We start from the raw sequence: 18,353 nt of genomic DNA, 5'->3' as shown, positions 1-18,353 counted from the left end.
TATTCAAGGAAGTAGGAATAAATAATTGATTTAAATGTATAGGTGCAGACAGTATGTTAACTTGCTGTCTTCAGTTTTTACTTCCACTTCCCTCTCAATTGAGTCTTAAAGAATAATTGAGTAGCAAAGCATATCTTGATTGAAATAACAGAACATTGCAATAACATTCTCTCAAACTCATCTCCTGTCATTTAATACTTTATCACACTTAATTTGTATGTTCCATAACAGTAAAAGATGTGACAACTTAAAATAAATATAAAAAGTTTTATATCATTGATGGAGATCCTTTCTTTTTAAGTTAAAAACCAAAGAGTCAGTCCAACTTTAAAAAGTAGGTGACAAATGACATTTAGCAGCTCATTCATTGTCTTTGACAGAGTCCCTTTTGTAAGAGAATAAAGGTCATTGATGGTAGCTGCATTTAAATAGCTTGCCTTCAAATTGTATTGCACAATAATCTCTGACAAGAAGGTTTGTGGAATAACAGGGGAAGGGACCACTGTTTTATTATTTTTTTTTATTTTTGGATGTGCCATAGATTTGCTTAAGCTTTGTCTATAATAGAAGCTTTTGATGATTTAACTATAGTGCTGTAATTAGAGCTGCAAACCCCACTTCATGTGGATACAGTTATATTAATATGAAAGTGCTTATACTGGTATTGCTTATTCTGGTTTGGGAAGTATATGTTATCTTTATATACTGGTATAACTATCTCTACACTAGGGGCTTTACCATTATAACTATTTTAGTAAAAAGTCTCACCCCTAACTAGAATAGTTATATCAGAACAACCTTTAGACCAGACCTTAGAGCTAGATGCACAATACCTAACCTCTAGGTGGCCTGCTGGCCAAGTGAATTCTCAGCTCTGAGTTAGGCATCCAGGGCATGTCTACACAGCCTGTACAAGTGAGCCTCCCTTCTCAGCTGTAAACCCTCTCCTGGAGTTAGGTACATAAGTCAAGGCAGCTGCTTAGATAGCCCATGTCCTAGCAGCTGAAACACAGACCTTTCTTGCAGGGGGAGATAGCAAGGGACACACTCACCCTAGTATAGGCAATAATCCAGTCATTAGGGCACTCACCTGGGATATGATGAGAGACCTGGGTTCAGGTCCCTGCTCTGCCTGATTGGGAGCAGGCATTTGAATCCACCTGTGTTCTAGATGAACCCCCTAAGCACCAGGCTGTTGGCTATTCTGGGGCATGTCTTTCTCAATTTCTCCTTTGGAAGCAGTTCCCCATCATATAAGTAGTGGACCAGTGGCTGGAGCTCCCATATTTCAGGTGAGTGCCCTAACCACTAGGAGCTATGCATGCACATAAACAACCTACCACCCTGGCTGTCTTTTGTGACAGTTATCAGGTCCTAGGTATGCTCTGAGAAAGCCTACAGGATCAGGCCCCACGGTGAGAGCGGCAGGGGAACACCTAGTTGGAGAATCCCACTTCAGGGCTTCAGCTTGAAGTAGAGCTCTGAGCAGCTCATTAGTTGTGGAGTGGCATCAGCACTTAAGTAGTTTTGTGAATACCTATTGTGGAAAACTAGATGCCTGCGGAGTTAGGTGGCAGCTGAGCAGTGGTTTTGACAATGTCAGTGGTAAAAAAATGTTGAATTTTGCCACCTAAAGAGGCAGTTAGTTACCTAAGTCCCTTAGAAGATCTTGGCTCTCAGTCTTATGCTTATTGGCAACACCAGAGAACAGGTGTTGTCTATCTGTAAGGAGAAGGGCAGACAAGGCATCCAAAACCCTAAGTGTCTGATGTCTACACTGCAATTAAACACACACAGCTGGCCTGTGTCAGCTGATGCAGGTTCAGACTAAGAGGTTGTAAAATTGCAGCCCAAGCCTGAATATCTACACCACAATTTTCCAGCCCTGCAGCCTGAGCCCTGTGAGCCCAATTCAATTGACATACCCGTAGAGAACTGGGTCAGCTCCACTGATCTGCATGCTGCCGGTAGAGGCAAAAGGGAATGACCATACACAGATAGTTTAAGATTTAGAAGGATCAGTTGTTGAAGGTTCAGTGCAAGGATTGTGCCTTAGTTAGGGACACTACTGCATTCTTCTGTCACACTGCGTGATCCTCAGACTTTTACTGGCATAGGTGGAATCAACTGCAAGGAAAGGAGTGGTGGGGCTGCCAATTCCATGCCAGGGGCAGAAGCAAGTTCAATAGATGGAAAAATGCCTGATACTTGAGGTTTTGTGCTTCTGTTCTGGTGGAGGCTCTAGGGTTGGTGCTTCTCTATCTTTTTTAGGGGGCAGTAGCTTGAACCTGTGCATGCAGTTCAGCTGGTCCCTCCCATAACAGGAGACAGGAGAGCCCACTCTAGCAACAGCCTGGGAGGGGTAAAGCAGAGATGAAGTCCTCTTTCCTCTGTGGCAAAGTCCCAGTATAGCAGCTGGACCCCTGCCTGTCAGCAGCTGCTGCTGTCTTCTGTCCCCAGTTTAATTTTAAAAACATCTTAGCTTTGATCCATGTTTAGTTATATTGGCGCATAGAGCAATAATGAAAATTCAGCCTTACAACCTACAGACTGCGTCCGTGCTAGCAGGTAGCAACAGAGCATAAATCCTATTGACGTCAATAGGAATTTCACCCTGAGGGCAAAATTGGTGCAGGTACCCACTGATAAATATATTTTGAAGGATAAGCTGTCATATGAATGACTTAATATGTTAACCTCAGTGGGGAACTGTCTATTTAAATGCTGCCTAAACATTACTCTCTCTGTGTCAAACAGCATGGTCTCAGGTAATATAAATAAATGCCTAAAATAGCCTCTCTTTTTTTTATTGTTTTCAGTAGTTCCTGCATTGTGCTAGGCACTGTACAAACAAATAGGACGACACGCACACACTCAGGGCTATCTCTGTCCCTCCTCCTTAGGTCCTGTGCAGAGCATAGCTCAGTTGGACCTCATTTTGGCAACAGACATTTTTACATGTACTTAATTTTAAATAGGTGAGTAATCGGTTGAAGATAAATCAAGCCAAGCATATGTGTAAGTCTTTGCAAGGTCAGGCCTTTTACTGTTACACCAATGCAACCCTGCTAAAATACAGGGGGCTGTCCTGATGTAAATATGACAAAAATACTGGCCTAGTCTTCTCTTGTGAGTGTTTTATAGGAGAGGAAAATACATTGGCAACTAGTAGGGGCTGAATCCCATGGCTTTGCCACAAGAGCTGAGCAAGCAAGGAGCAGCATGTTGTTGCACTGTCCCTAGAGCAGCCTAGAAGGGAGATTAGGGTTGGATGTGACCTTTTATGGTTGCTGGGTAGGGCCATAACTGTAACTATTCAGCTGCCTTCTAATTGATGAGATGATAAACCAGGAGGCAGCTCAGTTAAGTGGGAGGCTCCTTCAGGAGACCCTGGATCAGGGAAAGGAGCTGGAGGGCTTGCCACATATGCTGGATGAAAAGCCTCGTTGGGGATACCTGCTGTGTAGGCAGCTGCAAAAGACCTCTGAAGCAAAGGTCTGAGGAAGGATCAGGTGGTAGGACTTGCTTTACCTGCCTTGAGTGATGTTGAACTGTTTGTGTTTGAACAATAATGCATCTCTTGGAAAAGGAAATGAAATACTTGGTGGTCGCCTCATTGATGCACTGGCTAATTAGTTGGCCTGCTTGCATACATGACAGTAAGGAAACTGAGGCAGAGACAGGGTCTGAGACAGAGACAGGACCAGGTTTAAGGCAACCCTGTTGTGCATGCATTCTGGCTCCTGATTTGCTGGCTGCTACAGGGAGGAAGTACATTGTGCCAGGTGTAGACCCAACAATTTCTGTTCCCCGGTGTGCTAGCACAGCTATGCTGACTAGCACACTGGAGTGGGGGACGACAGAATGAAGATTCTTGCCCAATTTCATCTCTCTCCACCCACCTGCATGGGATAGGAGAATGCAGCAGCTTTGCAAAGCTGCCTTTTCCCCTCCTGTGCTACTGCCCATGATGCAGGTAGTGGGTGCAGGGGCCTAAAAGGCATTATCTGACACCACTGTGCCACAGTGCTAGCTGGGCCACAATTGGCTCTAAAATGTAATAATAACTGGTGAACAAATATATTTAAGAATCACTACTGAGGCAAAATAACCATATTTTATGGAGTAGTTTTATTATGAATGCAAACAAGATAATATCACCTAACAAAAATCTTCAGCTGTCACTTTAGTAAAAAAAAATAAAAATATGCTGCTGGTTTTGCGAGCGAGTTTCAGAGCTAAGCAATTTCAGAGGGTGATTATGTAGCAGAGTTCTGGAAACCTTCTGTCCGTTGCAGCTCCCAGATATTAACACAAGATGCAGACTAAACATTTGTACCCTGCTTGTGCTGCCAGCTGACAAATGAAGGTAATTAATGAGTAGTTATAAGGTGGAAGAGTCTGGAAAATTGCAAGCTTTGTCATCTGAAATGCCCAGCACTGACGCCAGCATATTGGTTCAATTGCATTAGTTTTTCAAAGTAATCTGGTATGGTTGTGTATTGTATATTGAGTCTTACAGATTTTTTTCTTTCCTATTTCCTTTTATATAAAATTCTCCTACCCGTACATTTATTGCTGGCAGGATAGTAGGTGAATGAAATATCACATGCACTGATTCCAGCCATACGAGTCAGCTGGTGACAGGATTAAACACTATTCAGTTTTTATGAAGTTGGGTGTCAGCTCTCCATTTTTTTTGAAAAGACATTTGTAATGGATGGTTACAATGGAAGCTCTCAGTGAAGATAAAATCAGTAGCATCTGCTTCAGTGCCTCACAGTTCCTGTTGGGAAATTGCCACTGCTGGTTTAATATGCTTTCCAAACTCTCTCTTGTAAGGGTTTATGATACTAACTCTAACAAAAGCAGCAAAAACCTTGGGCTAAATCCTGCTTGCCTTAGTCATTTGCATAATACCACTAAAGCCCATAGAAATATTAACACAAAGAAAGCAAGATGCATTTGACCATAAACTTAGTTGTAGAACATCTTATGAATTCTTACTCTTCTCCCTGGGTTTCCCTTCCATTTTGGAGCCAGGAGAAGTACCTCAACTTCAGTCTGCAATTTAAGGTATTGGTTGAGGATTATCTTTGGAGAGTACCAGCATCTGGCCTCATGGATCACGGATGAGTCATAGATTTTTATTATTTTTTTTAAAGGGAAGAAGAGATCATCTGTTCTGACCTCTGCGCAATACAGGCCAAAGAATTTCACCCAGTAATTCCTGCATTGATCCCAACAGCTCGTGATTGGCCTAGAGTATATCTTTTAAAAAGATATCCCATTACATTCTAAGGACTATAAGTGATACAGAATTTACCACATCCCTTTACAAACTGTTCCCAGGGTTAATTACTCAAACCATTAAAAATATGCATCTTGTTTGAACTTTGCTGACTTCAACTTCCAGCCACTGGATCTTATGACTTTATCTGTTAGATTAAAGAGCATTCTAGCATCCAATATCTTCTGCCCAATGAGAGCGGGGGGGGGGGGGGGAGGAGAAAGAAGGAGATAAAGCCGTAACCTAAGGAGCAAAGACCTAGCAATCTAACCGATTTTTCCAAAGGGCAGTAGTGTACAAATAAACAGACTTTGCGTATTTTACCATGTTTTGGAAGACCTTTCTGGGATTAAACCAACACGAATGTGCTATACAGATCGATTCATACTTTCTAACATTTTCCCCTTTGTAGAGCTTTCTTCTCTTGAATCACACTATGGTTTTAAGAAAAATTTAAGACCCCAATTCAGGAAAGCACATAAACAAATATTTGACTCCCATGCTTGAAGCTAAGCACTTGCTTAAGTGCTATTTTGAATAGGGATATGTTCCTGAACTGGGGCCTAAATGTATTAATAAGGATTATGGCAGAGACCATTTTCTTTCATGAAGAAACTGCAGCATGATAATAAAATCAACTTCTCTATGTTACCAGCAAAAGCTGATTTCTACCTGAAATCCATGATTGTGCAAATGATGAGATTTCTACATTTGTGGAAACATACATTTGTGTACTGCAGATCAGTAAATGAGCGCTTGAATTTAGAAGTGAGCCCTTTGAGTTCAAACATCATAAGTATTAAGTAACTTGTGACAGCTGCAATGTCAGTTGAGCTCACAGGTGCTAGATACAATATGTCTGTGTGTTCGGATTATAGAAGTCTACACCTTAATAAATGTTGTTGGGTTCTGAATTTTACCACCACTTTACATATTAGAAATCTTAAATTTGGACTGCATGTAGGTTTTGAAAATGTAAATTGTTCCTGGAATCATCCTATAGAGCGTACATTAAAAACAGAGTATCACACTGGCCAGAGAAAATTGAAACTAGAAAATATTTATCTAAATTGCAATATATTTTGCCAGTAGTTGTCTGTGTCCTACTACTTCTATTGCAGTTGCATGTTTGACTGGAAGCTTCATCTTACCCAGCCAATTTTAGTTTCTTCCTGGTGTGCCATCATATTTTTGGTACCTTTTTGGTTGTTGTTTTTTGGTTTTTTTTAATTATCATTAATCTGTTGCTTCCATTCATGTACTATTTTCTCGAAGATTTTCATTCACTGTTAAAAAATTCACTCACTACAGCCTTATGTATCCATAATTCCACCGAAGGCTCAATTAATCTGAGGCATTATTTTTCTCTTGCAGAATGTGACAGTGGAAGCCAAGATTTGATTTCATGGGAAGGTGTCTGTGAGGTGCTGTGTTGTTGCAGTAGTGGGCAGATCCTAGTCATCATGTCCTTCAGAAGTAGTTTGGCACACCACAATAGCCCTAAATTATATATAGAATATAATATGGCTGCCGTTCAATTGTGTGGTTCTGGTGGTGATAAACCTTGAGACTAAAGTTAACTAAAACCAGAAATGAGATGCAATTACAGTCTTTTGTGCTCAGTTTTAGATGATCCTTTTTTTTTTTTTTAGAAGGATAATAAAAGTGGGGGTGGTGGGTTTTTTTGTTTGCTACTCTTTAAAACTTTAACCTTATTTCCTGGCTCACTCCCTGTCCTTTCTGCCTGACAACTGCTGTAACTGACAGTTGTGCGTTTCAGTAGACTTAACAAGCAGTTTTTAAAGTTTATTTTCTGTGCAAAAATACTGGATCAGGACACTTTTAACCCCCAAAATGTAGCTCTTTTAAATAGAAAAAAACATAGAAAGTCCAGGAGCTGCAGGGGAGTGGAACCTGTGACTAGTTAACATTTATTTTAAACCTGTTTTAAAGCACTGACCATTCTTCAGTAAAGACATCAATACTAAATTGCACTATAATTATACAATAACTTGAGAACACTTCCTATTTACACAATAATAACTGTGTCCTGGGCTGAAGAAGCACTAAAATCAAGGTGTTCAATGAAAATAGTCCTCTCCACTATAATATGCTATTTTTACTTTTGTTTTTCTCCCTGCTCTCCCTAACCCTTATTAAAAATAAGTCTTCTCTGGTAGTACATTTGATCCTGCCAGTTTAACCATGAAAGGGACAATATTGACAATCCCAAGTGTATAAAAATTCTGAGTCAGGTCCCAATAAAATGATGCAAATGGCTTAGAAACTGAGATTTTAAAAAGTGTGTGGGGGCGTAAAGAGGTGTGTTGTTTGATCTCTGGTCCTTAAGACTTCCAGGGTCATGTTTTCAAACTTTTCTGTGCAGCGATGAGGGCTGGAAACTTACTATTTTTAAATGGAAGCATTGCATGACTCCAGGAGTTAGGGCTTTAAGATAGACCAAATACTTCAAGAATTTAAATTAAAACTGTGAGAGTTGGCAACAGGGTGTGGGGAGTCTCCATGCTGCCCCTACCCCTGCATCTCAGCCTACTCTGTGTGCTGTTGGGTCCTGCCCATTTCCCTTCCCTGGGCTGATATGCACTTAATCCCCAGGGCACACAGCATAGTCCCTGTGCTCCACCACACAGAAAACCTATGGTGGTTTTCTCCAGCCCTTGAATGGGGTAGGCAAATGAGTGAAGGTTACTCGAGCCCTGTCCCCTTCCACACACATCTACACAAGGCCACACACCTCTACAGTCTGGCCCTCCATAAGCTTGACATTTCACAGTACCAAAATGAGACCCTGACTGGCCAGTTATTGATAAGGGACGCTGAAATAGTTAAAGTGCAATTTTACTTAAGGACTTTTCTGTTTGCTCACCTCCACTGGATCTTAAACAGAGACATTGTGTTGCTATGGAGAACTGGTGAGCAAGCAGTGACAAATGTTCCCTCACATAAAGCCAAAGCGCCCTGTTAACCATCAGCCATTCAGATATGACTGACAGAGTGGAAAGGAAAATCTGTGGGAAAAATATGAAACCAATCCCAGCTTTCATTTTCTTAATATGTAAAGATGACCTCATGTTCCTTCAGCACAGCATGGTGGCACTCATATGATCTTGTGGTAGAGCGTGATTTGCTTGTAGCTATTTCATTATTCAGGCATACCCATCACTGTGATAGACATCATTCTGAAACAGGAGACATTGAAAAGCCAGGCCTGAGTTTAATTTCACACACCCACATTTCACACCAAGCTAAAAGAATAAGAAGATTGTTTTTCTCTGACTTTCTAAAAGTCACAAAAATTTTCTTCACAGTATACTTGTGAGACTATAACATCCCAGATCCTGTCAGTCCTTTCCTTTCCTTTCCTCCAGACACTGAAGGCATTTGAGTAACATAAACTGTAAAATCTGGCATTACCGTTGATCTTTGCTTTCCACCTAAGATGCTTTCCAGGGCCAGCCTTGAAATTCAACACACCATTTTGTTGGAAGGAAGCTAAAGTCATAACGGTATAGCTATTTTCTTTCACAAAATATGAATATTATAGCTTTCATTTATTAAAAATTATTTTGGTCACATAGGGCTTAATATGTTTATTTTTAAATGATTGATCTTTTCATTCTAAGTACTCACTCTTTTTCTGTCTAGCTCCTGGTTCTTTAATGTTTTTGACCCAGAGCAAAAAAGATTAAAATAAAAGTTAATATTTGTATACAGTGTACTGTAGATGAAATTGTAGACCCTGAAAGCCTGTTATAAAAAGCCCTCTTGGGATGTGACAATCTAGGCATGCTTCCTAGCTATGTTATTAATGAAGACCAACAAAACTAGATGAGATTCTATAGTCCTTACTCCAGCAAAACTCCCAATGAAATTTTGTCTAAGTTCATATTGGAAGCATGTAGCAGAGCCAGGGATGGAATACAGGTCCTTTTTTCCAAGTGTACCTTAAGAACCTTACATCATCCTTCTTCTCAGTTACATCTAGTAAGTAAGCTTTGATTCTAAGATGTTTTTAAACTTTAATGAATACATGGCTGAAAGGACTCTTAACTAAGCCCTAAATAAAATTCCATTTAATTAATTAACTGGAATCTAGTAAGAGTAGTAGGAAACACTACTGGTAGCCACAGTTGAATTGATTGTTGGAACAATAAATAGTTGAATGGAACTTTGAAAAATTACTATGTGGGGGCTTGGCTACACTTGAGAGTTACAGCGCTGGTGGTGGCTTTACAGCGCTGTAACTTACTCCCCATCCACACTGGCAAGGCACATACAGCGCTGTATCTCCTGGCTACAGCGCTGCATGTACTCCACCTCAACGAGAGGAATAAAGAGAACAGTGCTGCTGTTGCAGCGCTGGGGTGCCAGTGTAAACAGTGATTAATCTTACTACGCTGTAACTGACCTCCGGAACCTTCTCATAATGCTTTTAAGTAAAGATAACACTCTTTGTTTTGTTGTGATGCCTCTCTTTGTTTTGTTATGAACTCGGGGCTCTCGGAGCTGCTTATCTAAAGAACAAACACAGCTACTGTTTGCAGTGAATGAGCAGAGGCAGGCAGGGGGATCCCTTTGGAATGTCCACAGCTAGTGTTTGCTTGAGGAGAGAAGCAGCACGGCAGGCAGGAGTGGGGAGGTCCGTTTCGGAGCAGCTGCTTATCTGGTCGGTGAGGGAAAAAAACAAAGAAGGCTATTTGCATTTAGTGAATGAGAGAGGAGTGGGGGAAGGGGTTGGAACTTGCAAGGCAGGGAGCTGACACAGTGTCAGCTCCAAAAATCCACTCTCTCTGTCTCCCCCTTGCTCCCTGTCACACTCCACCCCACCCCCTCTTTTGAAAAGCACGTTGCAGCCACTTGAACGCTGGGATAGCTGCCCATAATGCACCACTCCCAACACCGCTGCAAATGTGGCCACACTGCAGCGCTGGTAGCTGTCAGTGTGGCCACACTGCAGCGCTTTCCCTACATACCTGTACGAAGACAGCTTTAACTCCCAGCGCTGTACAGCTGCAAGTGTAGCCAAACTCTGGGTAAGTGAAACAAAGCACCAACTCTGTCTGCAACAGTTGCAGTATATCCGTCTCACCAGCGTCAGCAACACCTCTGTGTGGCAGAACAAGTAAATCATAAATTGGACTTTACAGCTCTGAACAGATGCCTAAGTCAGAAACACTGCAGTCTTTAGGTATGAGTGACATCATCCTTAGTCTAGTTCCAGTTTTAAAGATACTAATGTGGATCAATACTTAACTGTACTAATTTACCTCTTCTCAAAACATTATCCGTATAGGGTATCCTTTTTTTTTTAATTATTTTTTAAAGGGAATAGAGTGTCTACATTCCTTTTTCAGTAACATATCCCCATTTTTAATATATGTTTGAAGTAATTTAATTTGCTACAGAAAGCTCAGGTTGATGTTCAGCAATGTCTAACTTTTGACCTAAATTTCTAGCTGCACTGTGTGATGCAACAGGAGGTCCACAGATATGAATAATTCTTGGCTCCCATCTTTTGCTCAGTATTCGTCATGATGACACTGTCCCCAAACAAAACTGTTTTTCCTTCAGTGCTTTATATTGAGTCCAACTTTATGACTTGATCCCTTTGCTCCAAACTTCTGTACCAGAAAAATACATTTGTCCTCATATCTATCAGGGAGGTGTCATGTGCCTCTGATATAGCAATGAAGGCTTATAGAACAGGTACTAGCACAAAGAGTCCTGGATGTCAAAAACGTGCAGTAATATTTCACTTCTTTGTGGATATTGAATGAAAGGGTATCTCAACTATGCCAGTTCAAACCACATCACAGCTGCAGTGTCCAAAGAGACTCTAAAGTTTCAGCCACTGCTATGTAAAATAATGCCAAAGAAACATTCCCATGTCAAAAACACAACTTTTTATAGTACATTAAATAGCTCTCTCAAGCACTAAGGGAGCAGATCAAATAAATATCCTATTCCAAGTAAGACAGAGATCCACTGTGTATCAGGAAGAGCATGCAGTCTAAATTCTCATCTCTGCAAAGTGAGGGACTTCTGAAAATCCATCTGCACTTCAAAAAGGTCAATTTTCAGTTTGTTAAAATAGTAAATAGAGTAGATTCCTCTTAACTGAGGTAGCTCTTCCCCCAATTATGCTGCTGTCACAATTAAACAAAAGAGCCATTTTAAACAAAATAAAGCCTGAAAAGAATTTAAGGCCCAGTTTGTCCTATTGGTGACCTAAGGCAAGGCCTGCAGATCCAGCTTGGGGAAGTACAGAAGCTGGGAGAGTATGTTTCCCCACTTCACCTGAGAAGCCCTTCTGTGGGTTCACCCCAGATTTGTATGGGTTCCAGATTGGGATGGGGAGGGCCAAGGAAGAAGCACTGTCCCCTTCTAAGCCTGAGACTGTCAGGTACAAATGGATACAGATCCAGTGTGTATTAACGTGCACCGTGTTGCCAGAGGGAGAAGAAGAGGTTCCAAGTCTGTGCAGGAAGGCCGGTAGCTGCTTGTGAGTTGGGGCTCTGCATAGAAAAGGGGCCAAATGCGGGGAGGGGGGACACACAAAAGTCACAGATAGAAAGGCAGAGAGGAACACACACACACACACGACAAAAATGAGAGGAGAGAAACTGGATTTCAGTAGTGAAAAAGGGAGTATATCAAGGCAAGAAGGGAAAAATGGGGACCCCCCTGGTATGAGAGGGTCTATGCTTTCCCCAAGGAGGAGCAGGAAGAGGGGGGAAGCCTAGTTTCCAACTCTTGCGCTATTAATCACATCTTGCATTATCAGGTGGGTTTTTTTTAAAAAGTTCCTTCTTGCTCTCTATATTGGGCTCTAAGGGCCATTGAGTTCAGTGGGAGTTCAGTGCCTATGTGTTTCTGAAAATCCCCCTAGGTGCCTATCTGCATCTTGAGGCACCTAAATACCTTTACAAATCTGTCTCAGAGTGGTGTGAGCAGACGCCAGACTATGGGCTTTAGCAAAGAGCTAGAGAATCATCTCCCTGCCAGGAATCCCTCACTTACTAAAGTTCCTCCAGCACCGTATGCCAGTCCTCTCTGGCCACTGTGAGTATGTCTACACTACACTGGGTGGCAAGCCTCTCAGCACGGGCCCACAGATTTGGCCTAGTAGGGTTTGTACTAGCACTCTAAAAATAGATGAGTAGACATTGCAGCTGGGGCTGGAGCCAGGCTCTGAAGCCTGGGTGGGGTGAGGTGGACTTAAGTGCCTGAGCTCCAGCCTGAGTCACAATGTCAAGGCACAATCTACACAGCTATTTTTAAAGAGCTAGCACAAGCCCTCCTAGCATAAGTCTGTGGAAATGGGCTCGCTCCCAGAGGTAGGGAAGACAAGTCCCGGAAGACCAGAAATCTATAAGTGTAACTTTTTGCCACATTTTACCTCCATCCATTTTAGGCCTGTCTACACAGGACAGTTTTAGCAGTTTTACCAGTACACCGATACAACCCCCCATGCAAATGTTCTTGTTCTGAAAAACTCAGTTTAGCTTCCCAAGCAACATACGTAAAAACGGAAAAAAGAAAAAAAATCACTCCTATAGTGGAATAAGCATATCTAGAGGGCCCAGGGTTATACTGGCATAACTATATCAATTTAAAGTCAAACCTTAAGGTTTTTCAGTATAACCTTCTTGTGCATGCCCAGTCTTTGAGTTTTGCACTGATACCCATTACCATCATAACTAAGCAGCACAAAACAATGTGCTTTATTTTTTTAAATCTCATGATTTTCAAGCCAACCTCACAATTTTGGGGGAACTGACTAATGGTATTTGAAGACTTGACACTGCGATGACAGAAGATTCCTATTCCCTCATGGGAAAGTCCATATGAGAAGGGAAACACTTCAGTGAGGGGAACAGGCTTGCCCTTAGAGTACTCGTGGAGGCATGGACCTGCTGTCTGTCCCCTGAACACATCTGAAGGCGTACCCATCCCCTCCATCCCCTTGAGGAGACATTCAAAGGGAAAGTCATTTGAGTAGGGCTTCCATTGTTTTGGATAAATATCCAAACTTCTGGAGTTTCTTCTGGACCCCAAACATTTTGAGGCCTTTAATTAGGTTATTTAAATTAATCTATAATTTACATGCACCCTTCCAGCATCTGGAAGCCTCCCAGCTCCTTAACTTATTTGGATAATTGTCCCTGACAATGTGTATACAATGTCCAAAATTCTGTTCATAAATGAAAACCTGTAGCCTTTCCCAGACTCTACTTGGAAATACCCCTCAAAAGAGAGCAGCAGACCAGGGATGAAATAAAGTTCTGTAATGCATAGTAGTAATAATCACTGCATCACATCTACATTTCTTCTTTAAATTGTTATCTGGCAACTTTTCTATCAAAAGATTGAAGCTTAGAATTTCACATACCTTTAACATCTGGGTAAAATACACCTTCATTAAAATTTGCTACTACTGTCCTAATTAAGCAGCAGTCATTACCATTACTGTCATAGATTGGTTCCCTGGGAGCTGTTTCAACAAAGCGTCTGTCCCGATTAAATATGTCCAAGTTAAGTGGAACGTATTTTACTGAAATAATTACCTCCATCTGGGGCTCTTTCTATCATTTTGAAAAAATGTTTATAATAATGCCTCTTTCAACACACCAGAGTACAAATGTTTTTACAGAGTAAAAATATATATATATTGATGCTGTAACAGAGATAACACTTCTTGACACCTGCCACACTTGAGCCCTGTGTCTGTCATTTCCCTTGTTCTTTTGACTTGTCCCATGTACCAGCTGATTATAGCCAGCATCTTGGCAGCACTCTGGCTTCATGTCTTTTACAGAGTGCTTTAGGGCAAGTACCTTTTATCTTCCCAGCTCTCGCCAGAGATCAGAAGTTTACTTTACATCTCTTTGGAACAGCCTGTCGTAGTTACCTCAGTAACGAGAATGTGAAACAAAATGATCTGAAAGAAAGCAATGTTTATTATATTAGAAACTAAACAGAAAATAAAAGTCAAACAGAATAAATGTGGCTGTGCTAGTACGTATACAAGGCCTAGCTCAACAGGTTACAGCTAGGGCTGTCAAGCGATTAAAATAATTAATTGTGATTAATCACGCAATTAACAAAATTAATTGTGATTAATCATGCTATTAATCACACTGTTAATAATAGAATACCATTTATTTAAATATTTTTAATGTATTTTCAAATATATTGATTTCAATTACAACACAGAATACAAAGTGTACAGTGCTTACTTTTATATTTACTTTGGGTTACAAATGTTTGCATTGTAAAAAACAGAAGAAATAATATTTTTCAATTCCCCCATTAGAAGTACTGTAGTGCAATCTCTTTATCATGAAACTTGAACTTACAAATGTAGAATTATGTACAAAAAGAGCTGCATTCAAAAATAAAACAATGTCAAACTTTAGAGCCTACACATCCACTCAGTCCTACTTCTTGTTCAGCCAATTGCTCAGACAAACAAGTTTGTTTACATTTGCGGGAGATAATGCTGCCCACTTCTTGTTTACAATGTCACCTGAAAGTGAGAACAGGCATATGCATGGCACTGTTGTAGTCGGCGTCGCAAGATATTTATGTGCCAGATGCGCTAAAGATTCACATGTCCCTTTGTGCTTCAAACACCATTCCAGAGGACATGCATCCATGCTGACGGGTTCTGCTCGATAATGATCCAAAACACTGCGGACTGACGCACGTTCATTTTCATCATCTGAGTCAGATGTCACCAGCAGAAGGTTGATTTTCTTTTTTGGTGGTTCAGGTTCTGTAGCTTCCACATTGGCGTGCTGCTCTTTTAAGACTTCTGAAAGTATGCTTCACAGCTCATCCCTCTCAGATTTTGGAAGGCACTTTAGAGATTCTTATGCCTTGGGTTGAGTGCTGCATCTATCTTTAGAAATCTCATATTGGTACCTTCTTTGTGTTTTGTCAAATCTGCAGTGAAAGTGTTCTTAAAACGATATGTGCTGGGTCATCATCCGAGACTGCTATAACATAAAATATATGGCAGAATGCAGATAAAACAGAACAGGAGACATACAATTCTCCCCCAAGGAGTTCAGTTACAAATTTATTTAACACATTACTTTTTTAAATGAGCATCATCAGCATGGAAGCATGTCCTCTGGAATGGTGGCTGAAGCATGAAGGGGAATACAAATGTTTAGTGTATCTGGTACGTATCTTGCCATACCAGCTACAAAAATGCCTGTTCTCACTTTCAGGTGACATTGTAAATAAGAAGCGGGCAGCGTTATCGCCCATAAATATAAACAAACTTGTTTGTGTTAACGATTGGCTGAATAAGAAGTAGGACTGAGTGGACTTGTAGGCTCTAAAGTTTTACATTGTTTGGTTTTTGAGTCCAGTTACGTAACAAACAAAAAAACTATGTTGTAAATTGCACTTTCATGAAAAAGAGATTACACTACAGTACTTGTATGAGGTGAATTGAAAAATACTATTTCTTTTATCATGTTTACAGTGCAAATATTTGTAATAAAAATAATATAAAGTGAGCACTGCACACTTTGTATTCGGTGTTGTAACTGAAATCAATATATTTAAAAATAAATATAATAATATATGAAGATATATCTATCTTATAGAACTGGAAGGGACCCTGAAAGGTCATGAAGTCCAGCCGCCTGCCTTCACTAGCAGGACCATGTACTGATTTTGCCCCAGATCCCTAAGTGGCCCTCTCAAGGACTGATCTCACAACCCTGGGTTTAGCAGGCCAATGCTCAAACCATTAACAAGTAAACTATTACAGGACCATGGAAAGAAAAAAAATTCTAAATGGAAGGTGACTGTATTAATTATAAATTGGGCCAACAATATAGGGTCAAAACCTGCTCACTGAAAGCCAATGGGATCACTTAGTAAGTAACAACTTAATGTTATTTTTTGTATTTACATAAACATCTCTTATTATTGTTCATCCTTTCTAGAGTCAATACATGTTTTTTTTCCTCATCAGACTACCAAGTATACCACAAAATTGCCCCTTCAGTGAGCAAAGCCTGCATTTGATTATCTAGGTATTAAAATAACCCCAAATATCACTGATATGAAGCATGCTAACTTCAAAATAATTGGAAAGAAGATTACAGGCAATGGAACAAACTCCCCCTCTCATGGGTGGGGAGGGCAGCTGTCATTATGATCACAGTCATGCCAAGGATATTTTATGTTCTACAGATGGTTCCCTTCCTCTTCAACTCTAAAGATAGAGATGTGCTGAACAAGCATTTTGTAAAATTCCTATTGAAAGGAACAAAGCCAAAGATCAAATTAGAGCAAAGAAAATGGTGGGATACCGTTCCCAAATTTAAAGATCTATCTGCCTTTTAACATCAACAAAAGGTGGATATTTCCTAAACAAGGACTTGATTGATTTGACTTGGAAAGGGTAATGTTTTAAAATATAAAACTGAGGTGGACTTTATATCATTGCTGATTATAGTGGATCCTTGGCTGCTCCAGTTATACTTGGCCTCTGTCTGAAGATAAATATTTCATATATGTACCAGGAGGAGAGAAAATTGGAGCAAATCCTTTCAGACATCTTTTAATTCAAGATGTTTTTTCACAAAACATAATCCTCGTGAAGGAATAGCACCTTTGCTTAGTTTGAAAAACTAATTAACAACATCGTGAGCATTGAAAATTACATCTGATCCTGTGTAGTAGAAAATTTCTGTCAAATCACTACATGCACCATGAGTATGAGTGCACGCTTCATTGTATGTACACGTTCCATCTAGACTCAGGGGCATACCATAGAGTTGTGTTCTCCATGCAACTGAGCCCTCGCAGTGCTTGTATAGGAGTAAATTAAAAGGCAGGAGTAGGAGGTGGGCAGATAGAAGTCAGCATGAATATGGTCCTCAAGGAAAAGTGCATGATTTGCTACATGTAAGGGGCAGGGGAAAAGACTAGTGTTAAAGAGCTAAATAGGGACTCTGAAAATGCTAGACTAAGCATATGTAGTAAACATTCCTTTTAAGGTAGCTGTAAACATAAAGGCAAGTGTGAATTAATGATAGAGCTGGACAGATAATGTAAAATATTTTTCACAATTTTATTTTTTCATTTTTCAAACAGAATTTTTAGTTGTAACAAATATTGTCCAGCTACCTGGAAAGTGCAGCTAGCTCACAGTGTGGCTAAACTCCACAGACTCCTTGCAGCATTTTTTTTCTCCATCCTCCACAGCAGCAGACAAAGGAGAGGACAGGACACTCCTTCACTGGGGAAATGGAAACAGACAACACTTGGAGTCTAAATGAGAGCTTAGAAGCTCACTTCTCTGTTGCTTTCAATGGCCATCCACTGACAGACGGCATCATTATTACAAATCTTGAAAGATATCTGTTTCTGCTCCACCAGTGAGACGCACCCAGTAGAATGAGGAACACCATACCAGCCTCTCACAGTAGTAAAGAGAAAGGGCTCTTACATTATCAGCAGGAGCAAGCTAGTAGACTATTTGGTGCTCTGCTTAGCACTAAAATCACTGTTGGCATTCCACAAACAATACATAACCATAATGATATACATTGAACAGGGGTGGTGGCACAATGGAGCTTCACAAAACCCTATCTTCTTGGGGTTGATGAACAGTTACCTAGTACTACTCTCTGAAATCCCTCAAAGAAATGAATGCAGCCATTAAAGAAAGAATCACTGCAAAGAAGTCCTGCTATAAGCACTTAACCTTGTAAACTTATTCTGTGGGTATTCCGACATTTTGTGTGCTGAAGACTGTAGACCATGAGACTTGGGTCAACTGGATTCTCTATACATTAAGTAAGTGATAGTGTGTTGATGTGATTCAAGTTCTTTTTTTGCTGAGGTACAGCCAGTTTCTGGCTTAGTTATCTTTTATCGGGTATCCATTTTCTATTCATTATCTCCCCAACATTGTTTCTGATCAGTCTGCTGCCTCTCTGACATAGATTTGCCTTCACGATGCAAGGAATGTCACAGGAATGCCAAAAATACTCAGTTTTTTATTTGAAAC

The 18,353-nt window shown here is 40.5% G+C and overlaps 1 long non-coding RNA gene across 1 annotated transcript in view; it reads left to right on the top strand.

Moving 5' to 3' along the window:
• Positions 1 to 1,107: 1,107 nt before the first annotated feature.
• The window catches only part of LOC120401550, a 54,347-nt gene continuing 37,101 nt past the window's right edge, over positions 1,108 to 18,353 (top strand). The window contains exon 1 of the long non-coding RNA XR_005596531.1: positions 1,108 to 1,292. This is a non-coding gene — a long non-coding RNA (uncharacterized LOC120401550). The remainder of the gene's footprint in view (positions 1,293 to 18,353) is intronic.

This window comes from Mauremys reevesii, linkage group 3 (genome assembly GCF_016161935.1).
Source record: "Mauremys reevesii isolate NIE-2019 linkage group 3, ASM1616193v1, whole genome shotgun sequence".
Lineage (NCBI taxonomy): Eukaryota > Metazoa > Chordata > Testudines > Geoemydidae > Mauremys > Mauremys reevesii.
This window is presented reverse-complemented; position numbering and strand designations above follow the sequence as displayed.